The 17,481-nt window shown below is 32.7% G+C and overlaps 1 protein-coding gene across 3 annotated transcripts in view; it reads right to left on the bottom strand.

Moving 5' to 3' along the window:
• Il1rapl1 (interleukin 1 receptor accessory protein like 1) overlaps positions 1-17,481 on the bottom strand; it is a 1,239,862-nt gene that overhangs the window by 68,773 nt on the left and 1,153,608 nt on the right. The gene's annotated exons all lie outside the window — the stretch shown is intronic.

Below are 17,481 nucleotides of genomic sequence, written 5' to 3'. Positions count from 1 at the left end.
CTTCCCACTTGACTTCTCATTTATGAACTTCAGATTTCATAATTAGATGCACAGAAAACCTTATAGAGATTGCTTAGCCATTCCCATAATCATGTATACCAATTCTCTGTAATATAAATTTAAATTTATAAAGTAATATATGAATATGTAAACACATATGTATGTATGTTATGTACACAATAGGACTTATACATAACATCCTACTGTTCTACTGATTGATATTCATGATAAGTGAAAGTTATCACTTTCTCCTCCATGGTTTGGGGTCCCATTCTTTCTCAATGGATTTTCTGCTAGGATTAGAAAGAAACTGGCTTTATCCTTTCATAGTTAAACTATTGACTTGCAATGCACAAAACATCATAGCTGAGAGGCTAAATAATGAGCTCCTCTCCCATGTTATCTCCTAGTCCTTTCCCTGGACATATACAATGCGAGATCCTCAGTTTTCACCTCTTCACTATAATTTATTTCCATTGAAATCCATAACTGAAATCTATAATCTACTCTAGTTTGACAGATTTTTTATTTATTTATTTATTTTTATTTTACAGTGTCTTTCTTCATCTTGCCCAGCTCTCACGTGGGAATTTTTTCTATTGGCTTTCTTGAAACCACAGCCCAATCTCTGGACGGTATTCCTTCCATGCCTCTTAGATATACTGGATGTCTCTTTTTAACTTTCTTTTCAAACTATGAATGTTCATGTATATCAGTGACTTTCACAGCATTACTATCTGTATTCTTACCTTCAAATCTAAGTCTGCTAAGCCTCTCTCTTGAATAGGTCACAAGCCTCGTAGTTTAGTACGTCAGCAGTTTGATTAGTCTTTTTGGTCACCCAAGTGCTCATTATTCTGATTTCTTCTCTTTGTAAACAATACCAACAAAGTACAGTAAGCATTCAATAAATGCTTACTTGAACGCAAAAGAATAAATATGTTTCAAATAGAAAATTACCTATTAAAATTTTCTCACCTATTAAATTAGTAGACTAACTTATGCACAATATCTTTTTTTCAAATTATGTGAAAAGTACACCTCAATGAACAATACTCATCTCCCTAATAATTTTTATTTTCCTTTTATTTTCCTTTCTCCAAACCATTCTTAAATATTATGGAAGGTTATGAACACTCTCAACAGTCAATGAAAAATAGTAGCTTTGTACTCCCACCTCAAGGAAATATTTCAGTCACACAATTTTAAGGCTCCTTGAAATTTATTTATAGATCCCAGAACCCTGCATTCAGAATCTGTGATCAAAATAAATATGGTAGTAAAAATATTAATTATTTTCATTATACATGAATGATATCTCCACAGAAAAGCATTGGGGGATTCATGTTCACTTTCTCGTCTGAGTTAATAGAAATGAAAACATCCTAGAATTTTTTTTGTTAACTCTATTGAGATTCTACTGATTGTTCAACTGAGAGTTTTAAAAACAAGATAAATAACGTACTTGGTGAAAAATAATGAAGTACTAGGGCTAAAGTTTAAATCCTAAGTGGCCTCCAAAGCCTAACGCATTTGGAAGGTGAGTGAGTTCTGAGGACTATAGCTAGCTTGCTGTTTGGATGTGGTGTCTGCTCTGAAGGGGCTAGTCACTAGGGGTGTGACCTAGAAACTGACCTGTCATTCACAATCCTCCCTTTACTTTCTGCTTCCTGGCTGCCATGATGTGAACAGCTTTCTTCTGCCAGGCGTTTCCAACTTCCCTTGCTGCCTTGGACCTGGCTAACTATGAAAAGAAACCTAAAAACAGAAAGCCTGAAAAAACTCTCATCCTCTAAATTGCGAGTACTGGGTATTCTGCCTCAGGATACAGAAAGACAACTAGGACTTTTGAAAAAGTAACTATAATAGTAATGATTTATTGGTAGCAATACTGCAGTAAAAACTTTTAAATGAAATAAGCTATATCATTTAAAATATCAAGATATTTGTTAGGTTTCATTACCATCATGTTTAAATGGAATTTACTCAGTGTATTTTAAAGCTGATACTATGTGCTAATAATATCAAAAACATCTTTTTCTGTGTTAGGATATTGGCCATTTCATCTGAGTTTTCAACCATTCTTTCTTCAGGTGATGGCTTCATAATATGTTTTTAGAAACACGACCATTTAATGAACATTTGTTGAGTATCAATTGTCTTACCAGAAAAGAGAAACACTAAGATATTTTTAAAGTCACTGTTCTGCATAAACTGTCCCTGCCGTGAAGTATTTATGATTTTTTGTAAGACAAAAATGCAGTCTTACAATGGGAGGCAATACAAGAGCAAACAATAGTCGTAATAGAGCTTGAATGAAAAATCACCAAAGCAGCAAGGTGTAGATTAGAGACAGGAAATCTGCATTCGACTTCACTGTAATTATGTTTTCCCCACATTCCAGAATAAGAAGGGCCATTGGGGCATATTCATAACCTCTTTCTTAAATATGTCTGTCTGTCAACCAATTAACACCTACACTGATGCATTAATGAGCAATTAATTGGCTGGCACAGACATATAGATGAACATCACAGCGGGGAATCCCCCTGGCTGTGTCTGTTCATGGAGAGCAAGGTCTGAAATCAATAAAGAAAGAAGGAATTTTTGGGAGCTTGACACCTTAATATTAGAAAAACAATGTCTCCAGTCGCTGTAAGTATATTATAATATTTCCCCTAAATATTTTCCATAAATATTTTGTTTCTGAAATCCACAGTATAAACCATAAAATTTCTTTAAATAACAGTTTTATACACTTATATAATATATAATACCGTTTTATATATATATATATATATATATATATATATATATAATTGAGTCTAGGAATATTTATATATATATATATATATATATATATATATATATATATATATATTATTGAGTCTAGGAATATTAGTCAACCTGTAACCACAAAGAACAGACTAAAAACTTAATTGCCAGAATGGTTTAAACAATGATTCATGGTAACTAAAGTTAACAGTCCACTCTATTAAAATGCACATTCAAGTTATAAAAAAAAAAACATGATTTGGCCGAACAAAGTGAGTTCTGTTGTACACTACTGTGTATAAGCACCATATTTCTTTATTCATTATCAATAGAGGCGTAGTTTGCTTCTAAGAGTTAGCTACTATAAACTGCACTAGGGTAAACATAGGTAATACACAGAACACTGTGATATGATGTCTTATGGGAAAATATCTAGACGAAAACAGCTGGATTAAATAGAATTTTTATTTTTATTTTTTAAAGAATCTTCATTTTGATTCCATAGGAGTTGTATTGCTTTATAAGAAAAATAAACTTGAGTCATTTGTAGGAAAATAAATGCACCTGAGACCTTGTTAAGTGAAACAAATCAGACACACAAGCATAAATATCATAAGATTTCTGTTATATGAAAAACCATATGCAGGGATACCTCGGTTTATGAACTTAATGTGTTCTGTGACTTTTGGCAAAGATGGCCATTTTTGTGTTTGTCGCCTGATGCAGAGTTTGCAAACAGAAATAAAATTTTGGTAAAAACTTGTTCGTTAACCAGAATGTTTGCACACAAAAGCATTCATGAACTGAGGTACCACTCTATGCGTGTATGCATAGATAGATAGACAGATTGAAAGATAGACAATGGGGAAAAAAGGAGACAGAGATACAACTATTGTATTTCAGTACAGAAGATGTTTTTACAGTGTGTCTTGACTTAGTGCAGTTATTTTACATGTTTTACTTGTTCTTTGGACTATTGGTCAGGTTTTCAATCTTTGTATATGATAATTAACTTTATAAGATCTTACGAAATAAATAAATGAGTTTGAGGCTGGAAAAATAAAAGGGTAGGACTAGAGGGAAGGAGAAAAATAATTGAAATGTGTTATGTACATATACTGATTCCCTAGAGTGAATATAATCATTATACATTGCATTGCCAGCATGAACTTTTATAAAGAAAAGAAAAAGAAAATGTTCTTAGTTATGAGGGAGTTCTGAGACTTAGGGTTACAGACATAAATTTGTAAGCATTGTATTAAACATACATATAGAGGCTAAAATCCACTCCACTAAATCAGTTAAATCTATGTCTTAAAAGAATTATATCATTTATTATCTCATTGATCTTACGAAAGCTATGTCACTTAGCCACTCTTATTAACCAATATTAATTTTTACATGCAAAACTGAATATAAAACTTTAAGTCCTAGATTTTCCATAAGAATCAAATGCATGAACAATGTATGTAAAACTATAAAAACACCATAAATCAGCACAGAAAAATGCTCAACAAGTGGTGGCAATAATGGCATATGAGTTAAAGCACACATTTCTAATTAGTGTAGTGCCTACTAGGTGCCAAACTGAAAAGGATTTCTTAGTAAAACAGAATTAGTCTTCTGCTAATAAAAATGTTTTAACAGTTAATATTTTCACATCATATTTTTATACACCCAAGGTGTTCTGACTTAATAGATTATGTCCTGTTTCCTTTTATTCTATATTAGTCTCCACAAGCATTGGTGAACCACGCTTAACTCAAGACTGAAGCATTCAAAAGGGTGAAAATACAACGGCTATCCATTCCTGTGAGAGCACTCTAATGTTTTGTTGTGCCCTTGTGATTTCATTTTGATACACATCCTTTATACTATCTTCACATCCTTTATACTCTTTTTCCCCTTTTTAATCTTCTCTTCAAGTTTGAATCTTCCCTGCCATTCCTGGGAAAGACAAGCTTTTAAAATTAGACTCTATACAGCCCACTCAGAAATACTTTCTTTATAACACCTGTTATTTTTCTTTGTCATCTTCTAAAGTGGTCAAACAGCTGCTATGGTTTCGGTATAGTATGAGTGTGCTTGCTAAGGGTTCATTATGATTGAAAGCTTTGTTCACACATTGGAGGTATTGGGAGATGCTAGAACTCTTAGGTAGTGGAGCATAGCGAGAGATTCTTAAGGTTACTGCAGGTGTGTACTCAAAGGGGATTTGGCGGACCTCCATTTTTATCTGCTTCTAGGTTGAGAAGTAATCATTTGCTTGCTTATAGTGCTGGATTTGATCTGGATCAAATGGATCAGATTTGCTGGATCAGATCTAAGCTGATGCCAGTGCCATTCCTTTGAATCTACACAACTGTGAGCTAATAAACCTCTTTATTTTATCACTAGCGTATTGAGTAAATCTTTGTAGTAACATAGAGTTGCCTAATATACATGCCCTTATTGTATTTTCCAGATACTTTCTAAACCCAAGCCACTTATTCAAGTTCATTGTATCTTCATTTTATTTATTTGCCTATTTACCAGAATATGTTATTTGAAAACAGTGGTTGCCTCTAAATGAAAATTTATGAACTATACACCCTCTCATCGTAGATTCAAATACTCCAAGACCATCATAAGTGATAGTTTAAATTTTTTTGACATTAAATCCATAAGAAAACCCCAAATAGTTTTCTTCATCTTGTCAGACTCACATACAAATAAACAGACACAATAATAACAATTTTCAAACAAAGAATTATGAAATATGGTTCTATTTTAGGAACCACTTATAGAAGCATATTCTTCTCAATAATGACAAACTAACTAACTGTAAACATGAGTGAGAGTTTCTAAGGTGAGTAAAGTTGAAACCAAATCAGCCAATTTTGTTAAATATTGTTTGACTGAGAAAAGAATATTGAACCTAATTCATAATCAAAGCCACAGCACATTTAACATTTTTGGAACCTGTGGGCACTATGCCTATGTCAGTATACAGATTCATAATTTTGCTCGAAGGGCTATCCCCTAATATTAGGTTTAAAATCTGTCAGCATATCAGGTACAAGTAAAATTATCATACAAAGGTTATGCATAACTAATTCATTGAAATGGTATTAATAATAACAATTAATGGAAAATGTTCCAAATATTCTTGGGCTGTGGATTAAAGTATTTTAATCCAAATTATACTTGTATTCTACAAATCTCCTTGATGCATTAAAAAAATAATAGTGGAGACTAATGGTGATTACAATTATACCCTGCTGATGATCATTTGAAAAATTGGAAGGATCATCAATTAAAGAAATGTCTGAAAGCATAGGCCTCCTTAAGAAAATAGAAATCAGACCTAAACAAAGGTTTGCCTTTTATTCTTATGCTGATATTTTTATGTTGTTCTTAACCATTTAATTTGAATAGCCTGAAGTGAAAGGGACACAAGACACATTGTGCCTAAGATGATCAGTTGCCAAGGTAAAGGATAGGGACCCACTTACCAGGAGAGACTGGAGATTAAACTGCACTGTTGCTGCTCCTGAATGTAGAATACAGAAACAGTAAACTGGGGAAAAGGGTTTCAAATCTGGCTGCAAATCAAGATAGCTCAAAAACTAAGCATTTATTTGCTTAGGAAGCTTTCCTGAAGAGTGATTCACATGGCAGATTTGGGAACCTCTGTATTTTATCTGCTAAGACAAAAGAATAATTGAGGATACTAAATGTAGTGCAGGGGGCAGGTGGGTGGTCTTCAGAATGAACACAATGTCAGAATCTGCATTATCTTAAGAGGATCAGAAAGACTATTGTTTTGGAGATCTAGATGCTTTGAGATTGTGTCTTAGACAATAACCTATGAGTAGAGCCTAAGGAAATACAATCCATTAGAATCCTGGGATGGCTATAAAACAAAGCAAACTGTGATAAGCCTTGAATTCTGAGTGGGAGGAGTTGTGAAGTGGCACTGTGTAAATTAGTCCCCTACATTTTGGTAAATAGGCATCTTCTCTGAAGGGCATTCAAATGTCGTTAACATAATTAGGATTAAATCACCTTTTTTCCTTGAGAAGAATGAGTTTGATGAAAGCAGTAGGGACACTTATCTCATTTTAGTTACAATTAGGTTTTTGGTTAGTCCTTCCAAAGCAAGCTTTGCTTTATTGAAACATTTCTTCCCCTTCCATCCCATAGTCTCTGCAGCTTGGCTGCAGTGGTAAGAAACAGTTAAAGGAAAATTACAAAAGAGAGAGCCAGTGGACTGGGATTACACTTTGCAATGATTGTTAATTTCTGCAGCTTAGTTTCCATGGACGCTGACTGTTTTAAACTTATGGCCTCTCTTGCAGGTACAAATTTTCCCAGCTGTGATTACAGAAGCTGCTACACTTAACCATGAGATGGTGTGGCACCTGATCACAAGCTAGGGCCTTGAGTGATTCATAGTGGAAAGAAATTTAACTAATAAAGGTAATAGACAGTGGCAGAATATAAATAAAAGGTATATTTGAAATTCTGTAAGCAAAGTAACGTCATGGTTCAATTTACCTTCATTTTTAACACTCTTATTCTCCACTCATATAACAGTTTCTTTGAAAATAAGTAATACATGGTATATAAATACATACATTTATCATGTAGTATATGCAATGCATGTATATATGTATAACATATGCATGCATAACAAATGCCAAGCTTAATCAGATGGCCATGGTAAATAAAATCTTATAACATTTAAAAAGGGTGTAAGATGAAGAAAAAAGAATTTCTATTCATAGTTCATACTTATATTTATTTCCCCAAAACTATACCACAGAAATATTTTCTTTTGGGTATTTCTTAGCCATATATATATATATATATATGTAAACATGTATGTATGTTGCCTATATACCATTAGGTGGGTAAAAATTCAAAATTATACCATTAGTTATATATATAGAACTTTATTGGTGGTTTTTTCTCTGTAAAAGCCCCTTTTCTTGAGACAATAAAAAATATTGACCCCCGGCCATGATGGCTCATGCCTGTAATCCCAGCACTCAGGAGGCTGAGGCAGGAGGATCCTTATGAGTTCAAGACAGCCTAGGCTACAAAGTGAGCTCAAGGCCAACCTGAACTGCATAAGAGAGACTATATATATATATATATATATATATATATATATATCCATCACTGGACACAAGTGACTTGATTTCCCCAATGCAAATGATTTAATTAAAATAGCCAACAACAGTATCTACAAAACTGGTTCTCTTCTATTTCTTGACAGCACTTTGGGTAACTGTGTAGAGATCATTTTAACCTGGATTGATACATAAAAAGTGCAAACTCCTGCTGTGGAATCTTTATGTTTATATAAGTCTATTAAAACAAAATATTGTGACATTGCCTTGCAGAAGTCCAGAAATATATCAGTCTTATTTTTTAAAATGGAGAGATTCAACCTAACTGGATTGCATTCACTAATCATTACAACAATAAGCTTCCTAATGTAGAATGCTTTTAAATGTTGTAGTATTAAAATATGTGTAAAATAGCATATTGACTCCATGATTATTGTGATGACATGGGAAGGAAAAGAAACACATTGTAAATTCATACATATATAATCCAAATCTTAAACTGATTATTAATGCTAAACGCATTAATATTTCTTCTATTTTTATGGGTTAAAGTTGAGAAGCTTGCATAAGTTATTTTCTTAATAACAGAAGAAATGTTAATTTTTCATATTCATACTGAAGCATTTTTATACACAAATAAGACACAGATTTTGAGATGAAGCAATATTAATTGCATGATGGAAATTCCAATTAGTTGGTTGAGCTCAGTTGCATACAAGCTATGCTAATCAAAAACCTGTTTTCATAGTTTTGCTTGGGTCTCAACCAAACATGTAAAATTAATATTGTGAATCATCAGGACAAGGATATAAAGTGGTTTCAGTAAGACCTTCATGCATGTTGTATTTTATGGTTTATATTTTACATGATAAGTTTCTGCAACCCAATTAATTTAAGAACTACTATGCTTAAATTAATCTTGATTTGTAGGTTCTGTTAGGCCTACTCCATAATGCATTCAACTTTTGGCTTTAGTTATATCTGATTTTTATTCTGTGAATGATGATTATGGAAACATCACTATTTTTAATTTAATCAGAAATTTTCAGCTTGATCTATTTTATCTTTTTATTCAGGTATCAGGCATTGAACTTAGGGGCATACACATACAAGGTTAGTGCTCCACCACTAACCTACCCTGTTTTGCTGTTTTAAAGTACATGAAATATTTGTTGCTATTAAATTATTAGCAGTAATTCCCTCATTGTTATTCTTAGAGATTTTCAATGGTATAATTTGAAATTCTGTGCAAGTTCAATAATGGCTTTTTACAAATTGGTTAGAGTTCAATGCCTAAGGGGATGTTCTACCTTTTGCCCAAAGTTAGTACTAGTTTTCACTCAATAATCATCTTCATTGAGATGAATTTGATATGATCAAAATTTCTGTAATGGAGAAAGATTAAAATTGATTTAGATGTACTCAGAGAGCAGGTTGCTCTATAAAACATAGATTAACATGAATAAATGATAACTTACTATTTATCTAGCAAATATTCATAGCTAAATAAATTATGGTGCTTTAGGGAAAATGATAACATACAAAGATTTATAGAAAAAGTCAAAAGTTCTTGCTTTTCTTGCCAGTATGCCAAATTTTTTGAATTAAGTACCACTTAGTTAAATCTATGACTGAGTTTACCTCTTTCAGACATTTTGCTTACTAAATCATGAAGATGCAATTGTTTTATATGCTGAAATTTTCAATGTGTAAGCTTTATTTATAATTTTGTGCTGATGTAACTATTAATTCGTTGAATTGTGCCTAAAATAGAATGTCAACTTCATTGTTTCATCATGCAAAATCAACCTCTTTAAATGTTAATAATGAACAATTTAAAGTAACATTACTTATAAAATTATTATTACTTATAAAACTTATACATTAAAAAAGTTTAAGAAATCATTTAGCATTGTGATATCTACTACAAATGATTAATTTTTATAGCTATTTTTTTTAAATTCGGGGACTGGATATATTGGGGGCTCGAGATTTAGTTCAGTGCTAGAGAACTTGCCTAGCATGTATACAGCCCTAGATTCAATCCCAAGCACTGTTAACAAATAATTAGTCAATGGTTATATATGCTTTTAAAAGTTCATTTATTCATTGAATTACAATACTTTCAAGTTCCATGCAGTATTCTCAGTGCTTGAGATGCGTAAATGAACAACACAAATCTTTCAGCCTCAATAGGGCTTGTATGTTAGTAGAGTAGACAAACGTAAGCAGCACACAAAAGTTACATAATAATGTTAAAGGTGATCTGATATATGGGAGGATAAACTTAGAATTTTGTAATGTTTATAGTTTAGTACACTTATAATTATAAACAGAGAGTAAGCCAGGATGCACTGAAATGATGGCCGAGAAAAGACATGACAGAAGTAAAGCATTTCGCCAAAAGATTGTTAATGAAGAGAATGTTAGAGAGGGGGATAGTAAGCCAAAGTTCTCAGGAGGCGGAGTGGCTGAGGAACAAGAGGCCCCATGAAGCTATTGTGACATGTAGAATTCAGAAGGCTAGTGATGTGGTTAGACATGAGCTGGAGGACTCACTTAAGTCTGGCCCTGTGGGCCATTGTAAGGACTGCTGCTTACAATGTAAAATGCAGTGTTGTGACCAAATTATGAAACACGGTGATAAAAGTAGATGAAATTAGAAGTGGTTAGATGTTGAATGAATTTCAAGTTAGATTTGTCTGAATTTTTGATGTGAATCAGGAAAGGAAAAAATGTCCAGGATGATTTGGTCTGGGCAACTGACAAATGGAGTTTCTGTCCTTGAGACTGAAGAGGATGTGAATGGTATAAATATGCAGGGAAATACCATGAGCATAGTTTTAAACATGAGTTTTGGGTGCCTATTTCAGTAGAAATGGATTGGTGATTGCATATGCAAGTTTAGAGAATATCAGGCCTGGGTATATACAGTTAAAAATCACTGGCAAATAAACATGATGCAATCATCAGTGGAATGAGAGTAGAGTGGAGACCAAAGACTGTATCCTGGTACACTGCAGTAGAGATAGGGGAAAAAAGAATAGTCAGCAAAAGAGAGTGAAAGGCTGGGCCTAGAGAGGCAGGAGATAATGTAGGAGAGTGTGCTGGAAGCCACAGGAAAAGGAGAATCAGAGAAGAAGAAGTGAGTACTGTGTCCAATGTATTTCTCAGGACAAGATGAAAATGGCACATTAGCAGTTAAATTAAACAACATTGTAGTCACTTGAATCCATGTATTGTTCATTACATATTATGTATAATGCCATACATGTCATATATTTTATTTTTCATGTAGGAAATAACCCTAAAGAAAATAAATATATGTCTTATGGCTAATGAAAGCAATAAACTTGAATTAAATACCCATGGCTAAAATATTAATCCTCTGAATTACAAGGTCCTGTAACATTTTTCATATCACTGAGTATTGTTGAAAGATGGCCTTTTACTGAATTCTGCAATTAGATGACTAGCTAAAACTGTTTCTGAAGAACAAAACAGAGCTGAGAAAGGGAAAGGATGGTTATTGCCCAAGTACTCCATTCTATAAAGTATCTTCTTTACTTAAGACTGTACAATCTCATCAAAGTCGCTGAATATAATGTAATACAATGCAATATTTAATTAGAAAATATTACCTAATCTTATTTAATGCTACCTCATAGCAAAGACGTGTCCTTTCACACACAAGTCAGTTCCTAGGCTCAATCATAAAAAGTGAAGGTTGATGCATATCATACTTGTGTTGCTATATTGTGGAGAAAAATGATTCCAATTATAAATTCATAGAAGGCTATAATTAGTGATTGAAATTTTTCCCATGGACATGTGGAGGTATAAAGAGTTTCACTAGTCCAATCTAAAATAGAAAAGTAGCCTTAAGGGAATTTGTAAATTCATCTAATGCTGTATATACATTGGATTCCTCCATGGGTACAAGGAAAGTAGAAGAAACAGAGCATATATGCAATCTGGCATTATTTTAGTATAGAAAAGGAGCCAGAGCAAGTTCACTACAGTGATTTTTATGCTTTTCATCATGGCCAAATGTACTTTTCTTTTCCTGTTAAAAATGTAATAAAATATTTTTCAATAGTATGGACGTTATATGTCAAGTTTCTGACTGCAGCTCATTTTTATGACTGAATTACAAAGCCCAGAAAGCAGTATTTAGGCTGAAACTGCTGAAAGTTCCTTAGTTATTGTGGTGTTAATGATTAGACTATGAACATAAGGTTTTGTTCAGTAGCCAATGAATTTCACCATCCTAATGGAATGAACATTATACAATAAGGAATATAATCAGCTTCATTATATTAGAAAGTCGAGGAATAGAAATGTAATAAGTTCAGCACATTAGGCTTCTACAAAATGCATATGTTTAGCAATATTTAGGATAGAAATAATAGAGGATAAACATTTTGAAAAAAAAAGGATAAATATGTGGCCCTACTGTATGGAAAATTTCATCTGACTTCAGTTTTAGTTTTCTGGCATCACTCACCTATTTACGTGATTTCAAAGTTCGGCAAACGGTATACTGCTTATTCCTCTCTCACTGAATCACCAGATTCTATTGGAGAGCTCTTCACAAAAATAAATCTTTGAACGACGGTATTGTCCATTAGGATCCAGTGATTTTGGTTTTTGAAGGATTGTGACATGTTATTGAACAATGGTGTGATATAAGTTAAAACATATGTCACAGAATTAATAAATTTAATTTACATTACATTATGCTGAGCATAAATATAGATCAAAAATGAGCAAAATAGGATCGGTGGATTAAATTATGTTTGCTGCTTCTTTTTGTAAATAAAGTTTTACTGAAACACAGCCAGCTGATTTTCCCTATAGATACACAATTTAGTAGCTGTGAAGGATACTATATGACATGATTTCTGAAACCTCAAATATTTGCTTTGTGATATGTTACAGACAATGTTCATTGATTCACTTTTTAAAGAAGTCTGTAATGCATTTTAGATGTACATAACGATCACATTCAGCATTGGGAATTTGTACATGTACAAGATATTTTTTGATTCTTTTTTCACATGTCCCTCTCCCTTTCAACCCCTCTTCCCCTCCTGATTTAACCTTTGTTTTCATTGTTTTCCACCTAATCTCTCTTTTTTTTTCAAGAAAAGGAAAGAAAATTATTCTTGTTGATTATCCACTACACCACCCTTGATGTTAACACAGTAATACTTCTGTTCATGAATGATTCTATTAGTAAACAATTCGGTTCACAAAGAGAACTGTTTGGCAATAGTTCCCTTCCATCCACAAACTCTATACTGGGTGAAAAACACAACTGCATCCATCTTCCCCAGAATCATGAAATGAATTATGTTTGTGAACTAAAGTGCCAGCACTATCTTAGTTTATGGAGATGAAGAAGCAAAACTCAGAGGATCTAGTTTGTCCAAGATTACTAGCTAGAAATTCAAATTTGAAGCTAGAGCTGGTTCCCCAAATTACACTGTTACCATACCTAATACCTCAATGCTATCATGTTAAGAGAAGTAATGTAAAGGACATAGCATAGAGATATTTTTGCAGAAAACAAAACTAACCCTAGACATTCTTCCCAATATTTTTATTTTTCAGCTTTAAAGAGATGTCATGGACAAATGGAGGCTGTATCTTATTAAGAATCTTTAATGGATTAAAGAAAAAATTAAGTCTACTTGTCATCATTTTATGTTAAATGTAGTAAATCAGACGCACAAGCTTAGCTATAACATGGTTTCTCTTATATGAGACACTAAATATAAAAAGAAAGAGAAAATTTATTGCTACATAAATGAAATAATCTATCACTAGCTGGTACTACTAATACAACTATGTTTATCTTACCTGTTTGTCTAGATAGATAGATAGATAGATGATATGCTAATAGAGGATATACAGTTTTTACAAGAGTTGTCTTCTATAGAAACGCTGATCTCTCACAGTGCAATTTTTGGCAATTTTGGACCTTTCAGAGAGATTTTGAGGTTTGAATTCGAGTACTTTCAGCAAGCGACTTGAGGTAATATCAATGTTTGAACCCACATTTTCTCCTTCACAATAACTGCTTTACATATAAATAAAGAACAGATAATTCAAATATTAAATTCTGACCAATAAAGAAGTCTCTAGAAAAATAGAACAGAGGTTTTTAAAGATCAAGAATGAGAATACAATGGAATCAATAAGGATGGGAATGCCCAGTTTAGCAAAAGCCAAAGCCACTGCTGACAGTTATCTTACAATAAAATGAGTGCCATTATTTTTTTAAAAAAAAAAACCTGTCCTTCATAGAGCAAGATTCTCATTTTTCTCAGCAGATGATTCCAAGATATGAGGGCCTCCTCTGGTTCCATGCATTCTCTACATGTTTAGAATTTGATCAGCTCAGTGGTCTGTTCCCAGTGTCTCTGATTTCTCTTAGTCTTATTATTAATGAACCCTCAATTTTATATTGCTTTGGACTGTGAGCTGTCATGATTATACAACATCAATTTCAAAGTGTTCCAGAAAACACTCTAGGATGACAGGTCACTGACCTTTGAAAGTATCATCATCTGTGAAAAGAGATGGAATTAAAATGTTAGGAGGATCATAAAGGAAGGAGTCAGTAATAAAATATTCTAAAGGCGAAACGTGGAAAGGTTATCTTTCACATGAAAATGGAATGACATAAACAGGCACTCATACAAATATGTAGTTTTATTAACAAACATTTTTCAGCTCTGCCACACACAATGACCTGATTTGTGATAATGATTCATAGTAAAACATTGCCCACATTTTTGTGGGGTAGATCTGAAAATTGAACCCAGGACCTTTGCACTGAGCTCCACTCCCAGAACTTTTGCTTTTGGTGTTTTGAGACACGGTTTCACTAAGTCACTGCTCAAGACGGATATGAAGTCCTCAGCCACCCAGAATGTTGGGGTAACAGGTATATGCCATTATGCCTAGCTTTTCACAAAAATTTTATCATAAATTCTGCTGCACAATTAACCCTTTTATATAGGTAGTTCTAAACAAGTCAGTAAGGTTTATTATGATATCTCTTAGAAATTTGTTCAAAAAATCGTGCTTTTTTTTCTTCTCAGTGAAATTTAAAGAAAGAGAATCAGGCACAGAATTTTCCATTAAAAAGGAAACTTGAAAGAAAACAAAATTGATTGAAAGCTTCAATTCTTGAGCAACACTGCTAAGTCAACCAATTTTGCCAAGAAAAGAATTGTTTTTTTTTTTTTATTCTAGCTAATGCTGAACTTTTGAAATGAAATGGAAACATGAAGTATTTGGATGTTTTCATAGAATGAACATAATCATTCATTCGCCACTCATCATTGATTTGAAGATCTCTCTTTATCACTCTGACTTAGTGTGGCTTGCACAGTGTGCATCATCCCCCTAGAAGCCCCACTTCATGATCGTTTTAAAGATTTCTCAATGAAAAAATGGCAAAATATTTTTGTTATGTTATCTACAAAACACAGAAAGAAATCTACCCCACAATAAAAGGAAAGCATGAACTATACAGGCTGTTTAATTTTCTGTTAAAATTCTCATTTAAGAAAATTTGTTCTGAAATTAAAGTGTAGAGCAAAACCTTATCACGAAAATGTTTATGTACTTGTTCCTCTTTCTCTCACCTGCCAAACATTGGTGCATTCTTTGTGTATCTTGTTCTCAGTTTTCAGACATAAGAAGATGAAACCAGGCAAAAGAAGAGAAACGGTGATAGCATCTGTCTTTCCATACTATTTATTATAACAATTATAGCTAAAATACTTGTGAGTGAATTGAGTTTTGAAAAGTTCATTGTGGTAACAAGTAAATTTGCTAAATTTATTACAGGCATATCAACCACCCTGGTTTTGCAACTGAATGAAATAAATTGAGCTTTTTGAAGATGCAAATTATACTACAAAATGAAAATGGTGTATTAATCTCATGTGCAAAGAGAGGTTCTTAAGCACGAAACTATTAATTTTACATATTTTTATCACTCAGGAACGTGTCATCTTGGTTTCCAAGCTTGGCAAAAATAATATAACGCCATACATGGATAGTGTTAATGCTGCCAGATAAATAATGCACAAAAATAACCATTAATGATTAGGGTTTTTGTATTAACTGAAAGCTACAAGAAAATGAGTTTTAAAAACCACCTTTATCCATTCTTAACAAAAATAAGCTTCACAGTATTTTAAAAATAGAAGAGCTTTTTTACAAATAATATAAGAAATAGATTTTTGTTCTGCAGTCCTTCCATACGGAAGATAAAATTTTGATGAACATCCTTTTCAAGCATCTCTCTATGCTTCTAGATTCATAAGGAATAAGGCAATGATGCTCATATTTCTAAAATGTCGCTCTTTAAATTTTATAGCAAAACGATGGTTTATCTTGTAGTGCATGTATGTTAACACTTATAGACACATGCAAACATACATGGACATATATACATAAACATATATATATATATATATGTGTGTGTGTGTGTGTGTATATATATATATATATATATATATATATATATATATATATGCTTGTGTGTGTATAAACTTGAATTACAGAAACGTTTTATTACTTCCTAAATCTTATACCTATTATTCTTTCAAAGTACCATTTCCCTCTATTCCTAATCCTAGGAAAGTGTTGCTCTTTTCTACTGTTCTGTCTTTTCCGGAATGCTGCAAACATAGAATTACATGTAATCTTTTGGAACTGGATTGTTTAACTTAGCAAGATGTCTTTTCAGTCTACCCACATTGTTGTATGTATCAGTGTTCTACTCATTTTTCTTGTTGTGTGATACTCCATCTTGTGATTTTACTACAGATCATCCACCCCTTCACCCAGTAAAGGCTATTTAGGCTGTTTCCAGTTTTTAGTAAACATGAATAATTCTGATATAATTGCTAGTGTACTTATTTGTGTGTGAAGCTAAGCTTTTGTTTCTCTAAGCTTTTATACCAAAGAGGAAGGTTGTTGCATCATTGGTAACTGCACAGTTAACTATATAAGAAGCAAAGTATATTTTAAACATTAAATAAAACACAGATAAAATATCAGAAGGATAAATAAAACTCCTTTTGTAATTGGAATATTTTAGTACCACTGCTTATAAGTGAACTTATAGAATCTGATGAAGCAACACAATTGTCTTTAACTCAGGGAAGAGAAAAAAATCTTTTGCAATATCTAACTAATACAAAGCATCTTAGTTTTAGGTGATAAAAATAAAATATATCGTAATTTATGAGTTTTCCTCATGTCAAATCTGAAATCTCCTAAATTCTCGCTAAAAAAAATGGAAAGTTAAAGATAAAAGTCAGTTAAGAGCATGTGATCTCTGAAAATTGGTTGCATTCTTGTTAATGTCAATGTCTCACATTTCCTTTTGTGTCAACTGCAAAAATGAGATTACAAGAACCACAATCAAAATCCTCTTAAATTCATATAAACACAGTGGTGGGGAATTGAAAGACAAACAGTTTCTTTAAGAAAAAATGGAGCCGAGATTTCCTTGACTTGAACTTCAAAGCCAACAGAGTGTGGAAGCTGCTTGAGAAAT

Source organism: Cavia porcellus, unplaced genomic scaffold (genome assembly GCF_034190915.1).
Source record: "Cavia porcellus strain 051 isolate PalLab524CR breed Dunkin Hartley unplaced genomic scaffold, mCavPor4.1 scaffold_33, whole genome shotgun sequence".
Classification (NCBI taxonomy): domain Eukaryota; kingdom Metazoa; phylum Chordata; class Mammalia; order Rodentia; family Caviidae; genus Cavia; species Cavia porcellus.
Note: the sequence above shows the minus strand (reverse complement) of the source record. Positions and strands in the feature narration are given on the sequence as shown.